Source organism: Aulonocara stuartgranti (genome assembly GCF_965226115.1).
Source record: "Aulonocara stuartgranti genome assembly, chromosome: 17".
Lineage (NCBI taxonomy): Eukaryota > Metazoa > Chordata > Actinopteri > Cichliformes > Cichlidae > Aulonocara > Aulonocara stuartgranti.
The window spans coordinates 40,034,876-40,042,529 of record NC_138953.1 but is presented as its reverse complement, the minus strand read 5'-3'; the positions used below and the strand labels follow the sequence as shown (position 1 = coordinate 40,042,529).

Below are 7,654 nucleotides of genomic sequence, written 5' to 3'. Positions count from 1 at the left end.
TACATTACAGTCACACGGGTCAGCGTTGTGGTGATGAGGGGGGCCTAGTAGTGGAGAGTCTGTCCGAAAACACGTACACATCTCGCCTGGCTGTGCGGCACAGGCGCTCTCTGCGAGACAACTTTCCAGCTCAGTCACGGTGCCACGCAGGAACAGAGGCCCACCGAGTCCACTTCTCGCAGCGACCTTGGAAAGAAAGGGAAAGTCAAAACAAAGATAACCGCCATAACCATCAGGAAAAAGCCTCAGCGTGAAGAAGGAATAGCTTAGCAACTGTCTCCCACTTCCTGGTAAGAACTGACACGGCGTTAGCTGAAAGTGAACTTTTTGAAACTCAACTACTGCTAATGAACTCCTCGGAAGCTGTTGCCCTTTGCGCTTTAACTTCCTCGGAAAGTGACAGAAAAGGTTCGTAGTAGTCACCAGTTGCCCTTCAGACACAAGTTTGTCACTCATTTGAAGAAGTTTTTCGAAGTTCGCTAGCTAGGCTAGCTTGTTAGCTTCCTAGCATGTCGCTTTGCGGACTTTATCTTTATAAAACCGGACAGTCGAAGGTGTCAGCAAACGCTTCCAGCTGCTTTGTAACGTTTATATTACAATGTACGCAAAACGGCTTTGTGCTAAAGTGCTAAAGCGGCTAATCCTGCGGTGCCAACGTGACAGTGGACACTTGTTGCTACAATGTTACAGTCATGTTACACGTACTACACAACAGCTTTCAAACAGTAGTAATCGCACACCGCCTCGGTGATGTAGAAGAACACGACTGTCTTTACAGCGTTTCTTTACATCCTTGATTGTCAGTAGTTTATGATGTGAAGGTATTTTTCATGTCAAAGGCTTATTTTGTATAATGTGTCAATAGTGATGTGTTTGTTACGTGTCTGTCAACGTCGCTTACTATACTTGAAGTCTCAGCTGTGGAGGAATTCTTAGTCGAGTAGTATAACATCCACGAACATGACTGCAGCGGGGCCAAGGGTTGGATATGGAGTGGGTGCCTTTCACGAACCTCTGCTTGGCACCCATACTGTAATTTTCCCCTGGGTGGAATTTTTTTTAATGTGTGACAACCAAGAGACATTTTGATAGAAAAAAAAATGAAGTCAAGTAAATAATTTTGAGGTTTGGACTGTTGGTCTCACGTTCAATAACGATGTGTTCTGATGTTTTATAGATCAAAATCTAAATTGATTTGTCTTACAATTATCACTGATAAGGGGAAAAATAATGCTCTTTTTATAAATTCAATAAAAAAATGAAAAATTTGAAGTGAATCTGCCTTAGTTTAGTTTCTTTTAGTTGTCATATGTGGGCTTGTGTTATTAAACTCAAGCCAAAGTAGTTGTCAGACAAATTGCAAATATATTATTATATGAAAGTTCAAAAAACAAACCCACCTCTGCAATTTCTTTTTTTTTAATCTAGGAAAACATGTAAAGGCGTATTACAAAACACTTGTTTCTTAACCTTTTAGTAATTTTTGGGAAAGGCATACGCGCTTCCAGCTGTCTTTTTGTTCCACGCTGCCAAACACAATAAAACTATACACTTGGTAGACGAGGTTTATTTGGAAGAGAGCTGCTAGTCGGTACAAAGAAGTAATTTATTCAAATAAAAAATAAATCGGAGATCAGGCCTTTCTCGTTTTACTTCCTTTGTTGTGAGTAACAGTAGTTATTGCAAAACCTTTACACACTCATGGCGTCCACAGTTTTGTTGGAACTTTGTAATTTCTCATCTTTAATTTTGAACGTAATAATATTAAAAATACAAATTATAATAATAATGGCATGAGTAGAAAAAGAAGTTGGGGGGAAAAGGAGTGAATACAAGCCAAAGGCACAGCAAACAAAACAAATACCACCAGATTTCCCTGCGCAGGTATGTGGGCGGCTTCATCTCCGCTAAGCCTAATCATCTCGGGGTCAGATGTAGGTTGAAAGCAGTATCCCGTGCCACGTTGCTGTCACTGCCTACCACAGCCAAATATTTCAGGCGTCGTACTATCACGTTTGGCTACGCTGCAGAGAGATGATTCAAACCAGAGTTAGTGGGAGCTGACATACCTTGTTGACCCAATTATTACTCACTTCTCTGTTGCCACATCCGATTATCGTCAGACAACAGGCTCGAGTCTGCCAGCGTCATCAGGTGATTGAGATGAACACTGGCTGGCTCTGTGAAGTTGACTATCAAGGAATGTGTCATGAACCGGATGATCAGAAAATGGCTGCCAAATGTTTGCATCAGTCTCTGTGATGAGGGATTTCTGCCAGTAACATCCCACTTTGAACGTGAGCTGATGAGAGGTGGATTACTTTTGACAGGCTCTGGCAAAACTTGGCTGTTTAGCCCCGTTCTGTTGTTTGGATTTAATAAAAGTGTTACAGTAGAAACTGAAAATTGTTCATATTAGAAATTATTTAAGTCATTATTTATTGTAAGAGACACTGACGATGCCATAAATTGAAGAAAAGTTTTGTTTTAGAAGCACAGACATGGATATTTGATGGCGCCCGGGGTCCCATACATGCACATTGTCTGATAGCAGCACGACCTTCAGAGCGAGGACTGAAATGCCATTCATCGGTGTGGAGAAATGTGCGGCACTGCAGCGGTGATTTAGCACAGTGGAATTTACCAAATAGCTCAATCTTGTGTGAGTTTCCTGTTTTAGCCCTGAAGCCGCCCCCCCCTCCTGGATTAAAGATCAGATGAGACATTTGTCATCTGACCACTTTTAACAGTCATCTTGCCTTTGGGTTTTCACAGAGAACAGAAAAAATGTTGGCTCTTTTCTTTGCTTTCACAGAGCATATTTGAAGGAAGATGCTTCCCGAGGCCATTTCGAGCTACATTAAACGCTGTCTTTTGCATGATGTCAAAGACCTTGGCCAAGCATTGTGCAGAAAAAAAACTGGCAAAAGTAGCAGATCACTGTATAGGTTTCTCTGTTGTTCAGGTTTTGAGATTATTTGCACATAAAAAAATAGAAATATAATATAATGGCTAATATTTCTTTAAAAAAAGAGCATTTCAGTATTGAGTCTTTCATTTCCAGGCTTGGAGTTTAAAATAGGTTCTTTGGCAGTGAGAGTGGGATGTGTGAGCAAGCTTCACACTCCTTAAATTGCTGGCTCGTCAATATTTTTCATATCCATCTCCCCTCTTTGTTATCAGGGGTCGCTGATGTTTCAAGTATTCAAATATCCTTGGTGGATGCCTCGCAGCTCCTTACGTCACGGGAAACTTCTCAATTTCACTGTGGCACTGATGCCTTTTCTCATTGGGTTGTGTAATGCTCTGGGGGAAACCCACTACAAAGACATGCAAACACAAAATTACTGACCTAGGACCTGATTCAAAGTTTATTAAATGCTTTCAGTGCCCGTGGGTCAGCTAATGCTAGGACCGTGGAGTATCATTGAAATGAGAGGAAGGGTTGATTCACATCTTTGCTGTTCTCTTTTTTTAAACAGTCTCTGAAACCCTTTATGAAAGAACTGTGTTTTTATATAATCGCTCTATTAAAGCAATTAAGTAACTAAATGGTGCAATTATGCAAAGGTTTTTTCAGTGTACATTGAGAAAGTTAAACAAGACCTGTTTTAAAATAATGTTCATGTGCACAGCAGACAGAGCTTTAAATGAAGACTGAATAATTTCAGCACAGTTAGCAGTTTTGATTTGGAAATTGCTTTTTAATAAAGCTGCTGTAGGAGATAAGCGTGGCTCACGCTGTACACTCGTTTTCGTTTTGCACAGTTTTGCCAAATTAAGTAATTTGTGCAGGATCAGTAACTGACAGCACGTTTGCATTTTAACACTCTGTTTAGATGTTGGTAGACTAGCTGCTCATGCAGTGTACTGCAGATATTAAGTAGATGAACAGGTGTTTTCACAATGTATATTAGTTGGTTATCTATTAGGGCTGGGTATCGTCACTGATTTCTAGAATCGATTCAATTCCGATTCACAAGGTCCCGAATCGATTCGATCCACGATTAGATTTAATTCGATTCGATTCGATTTAAATCTGGGAAATTTTGACAGTCAGAAGTATAATTCAGATCAGAACATTTACATATTTTTGTATCTATAAAAAGGAAGCTGACACTCTCAAGACTTTATCCAAGGTGTGAGCATCACAGCAGATGCCTTTGTGTCAAAGTAGCTGAAGATAAAACACAGAAAAACATGAAGGTGATTTTCCTGGCCTGGGATTTTATAAAAATATTCTGCAGTACATCAAAAACGAAAGAAAACCATTAATTAATCAACATTACCTCTGACGTTACAGCGGTTTTATTAGAGACACGGCTAAGCATTTTGCATTTTGAATAATTTTAAAAAGTTTCAATTTGTTCAGTATTGAACAGCAGAAATGAGGTTTTCTTTTCGGAAGAATGTAAAAGGGGAAAAAACAGCGGCCGACAGCGCTGTAAACAACAGTAGACTTGTGTAACAAGCAAGCGAATAATGAAGAAAGCGAAACTGTTCGAGAGAGAGGGGGGGGGGGGGAGAGGGGGAGGGAGAGAGGGAGAGAGAGAGAGCTGCGCATCGCAATGGAAGCAAAACAGTAAAAGAGTGAATTCATGACGATGTTTATGTGAAGCGTTTGGATCTTCTTTTGCTGCTGATTCGGTCAATATTGTTTGGAGAGAGATCAAACTAACAGCTTTAGAATCAGCGCATAAAGGGCGTGAACACAAAGCGCGGACCCGGATCAGCGAGCTGTCGGCTTTCAGCCCCGACTGTGAGAAAGGCGACATCTAACTGATTCTGATCCGCGGGTCGCGCTGTGTGTTTAAGTCTATGTGCAGAATCCCTGTACCTGCTCTCATTTACTGTTTGGTGGTTCTTGAAATTTTGTGAGATTTCACCAGAGATTCTGGCATTTCGGACAAAATAAATTTATATTAAAAAATCGATTCAGGATTTTAATTAATCGATTTTACGTTATCCAAGCCAGAATCGATTTTAATCGATGAATCGATTATAAAAACCCACCCCTATTATCTATACACCTAGATATATTACAGTAGTCATACACAGTGCATTATTGCATTATTACTCATTTGTTTTACAATACCCCCAAATTGTAAGCATAGGCCTGTAAAATCCACTGTTGATCAGGGCTTAGCCTGCAGGTTAAGTCATTGTATGACTGAAGTACCAAAGCCATCTCGGCATATTGTGAACTGTGCTGTAAAGATGGTTCTCCAGCAGCTCCGTCGGATTTTTATCGGTGATCACTCTGCAGTCGTCCCCTCTCCCTCTCTATCGCTTTTGATTACCCACACACAAAAATACAAATCCCTCAGGATACAAATTCACTTTCACAGAATAATTACAAGATGCTATATGCCACAGTAAACAGCACATCAGTGACAGTGACAGTATGCATTTGTCATGAGATGAGACAAAAGCAGAATGAATTTGCACTTATGAACAGAAAGAGAGGAGGATTTTTGTGTGTTGCATGCTGAGTGTGCTATGGGCATTTGTTCCAACCTCACCACAAATAAGCCTTAATGTTTCACACGGGATTTGCTGCCGAAGAGAGGAAATTTGTATTAGAACATTTTGTTTTGACAGATTGTCTGTTTTACCCTTCCCCTTTTTAGTGTGAAAATCTGGGGACATTTTTGCTCTCTCTTGCAGTCTTTGTTCTTTTTTTACAGTTAGTTTTTTTTCCATTTCTAGTGACGTCAGAGATAAAACTGCAGGATTCATTTTAGGGAACTTTTTTTTTTTTTTTTGTCGTTGTGATCAACCATAAAATAGATGATTTGCACTGTGTTCACTGCTCCAAAAGAAAGGAAGTAAATGCCCCATTCAAATGCTGATACTACCCCATTACCATGATATCTTCAGAGCAGCAAGACTATCTTCTAAAAGGAAATTGCTGTGACCCCGTTGCACTCAGAGATAGGGCTGTTGGATATAACGATATAGATCGGATGACGATATGAAAACGTCTGTCATTTGTTTCGTGGTGTCGCAAAATAAACTGTTTACGTCAATAATTTTTCATCGTTTTGATGGTCACCGTAGAATTTCTCTCTTGTATTTAACATAACCACACTACGGACGGACAAGGATATGTTTTATGCGTTATTGTTAGCAACAACGACGGTAACACCATCGCGTGTCCGCTTGTTTATTTTCCACATAAACCTTTCAAAATAAAGCTCAAGATCCTGTTGAGATTTTTCAAAATAAACGGAGTCACATGAAATAGTATGCAGAGTGTTTATGTATGAGAAACAAAAAAACAGCCGTCAGGTGCAAAAAAAAAAAACCTTAGAAGAAAATTGCAGCCGTTTCAACTTATGTAACACTGGACTCCAGGTAACGACGCCCAGCTGAAAACACTTCACGCAAGTCGAGTTGTTAGAGTTTGACAGAATTTACAGAAAATGTAAAATATTTGCGATTATATATCGTTGTTGGGACGATAAATGTCTGATATGAGATTTTGGTCATATCGCACAGCCCTATTTTAGAAATGTGTCACTTGTATTTCTAATGAGCCGAGTTGTATACAAACTTCTATAAAGCTGTTATATTATTTACAACTTGTAACGTAATGTATGCTTATTTTATCATGGTCAGGTGGTACATGTTGAAAATACAGACTTGTAATAATTAGGTGTAGATAAATATAGGTAGGTGACATAAATCACTTGGGTCGTAGCTAAAATGAAGAAAGGGTAAAACCATACTCTTTTATTTGAATCCGTTTCACGACGCTTCATTTACATGTGGGAGACATCTTTCCTCTGCCCCTCCTCCCCCCCTCTGTGTTTGTACCCTGACTCACTGCAGTCCTCTGTGGTCTCCCTGGTCTCTCGGTTTGGCTCGGGGCTTAGAGGCTGTGGTCAGTGCCTGAGGGCATCGAGAAGGAAGAGGAGTCGTAATGAAAAGGTCCTCTTAACTCCTGCTGCCAAAACTGCCCTCAATCCCCTTTGTCTCACTCTCTTTCCACTTCCACATCACCCATTTCTTCGATTTGTCCCATATTACTGCTTCTCATTTCAGACGCTCTCCCTGACCTTGGCCTCTGTGACTCCTAAGCCTCTTCCGTTAATCCTCATCAAGTTGCGGGCGTCCGAACATGTTGGTTTGATGGCTTTTCATAGTATTTACTCTGAGCCTGTTGCTAGTTATTATTTTAATAACACCATTTGAGAGGATTTGTTATCCATTCATTTATCACATGAGTCTCTCACAGTGAGGAGAGACTCATGTGATAAATGCATGGATAACAAATCATAGCTTAATATTAGGGGTGCAACGATACACAAAATTCATGGTTCGATATTTTTTCAATACAAAAAAATGTTCATGCCTTTCTTAATATGTAATTTATTAAAATTATAAATATATATTTTAACTCAAAAGTACAGTTTTTAAATTTAATGTTGCTGAAACAACAAAATAATAATAAAAAATAAATCTATCTGATCGAGGAATCCCTCATCTTTGGAAAAGAGAGTTTATTACAGAGAAATGTCTCTTTCAAAATAAAAGCTATACTATACGCTTCTTCTGGGCTATATTCTCAGCAGCATATTAAACATATCAGGTCCCCATAAGGAGAATCCTGTGCTAACGGCTGTCTAAATGACTCGGGTAAAGTTTGTAG

The 7,654-nt window shown here is 39.6% G+C and overlaps 1 protein-coding gene across 2 annotated transcripts in view; it reads left to right on the top strand.

Moving 5' to 3' along the window:
* Positions 1-6: 6 nt before the first annotated feature.
* Positions 7-7,654, top strand: part of nek7 (NIMA-related kinase 7) — a 68,931-nt gene continuing 61,283 nt past the window's right edge. Inside the window, exon 1 of one of the 2 annotated variants that reach the window (XM_082509796.1) lies at positions 7-290. The gene's annotated coding sequence lies outside the window, so the exon portion shown is untranslated. The other variant, XM_082509797.1, reaches the window with a different exon arrangement.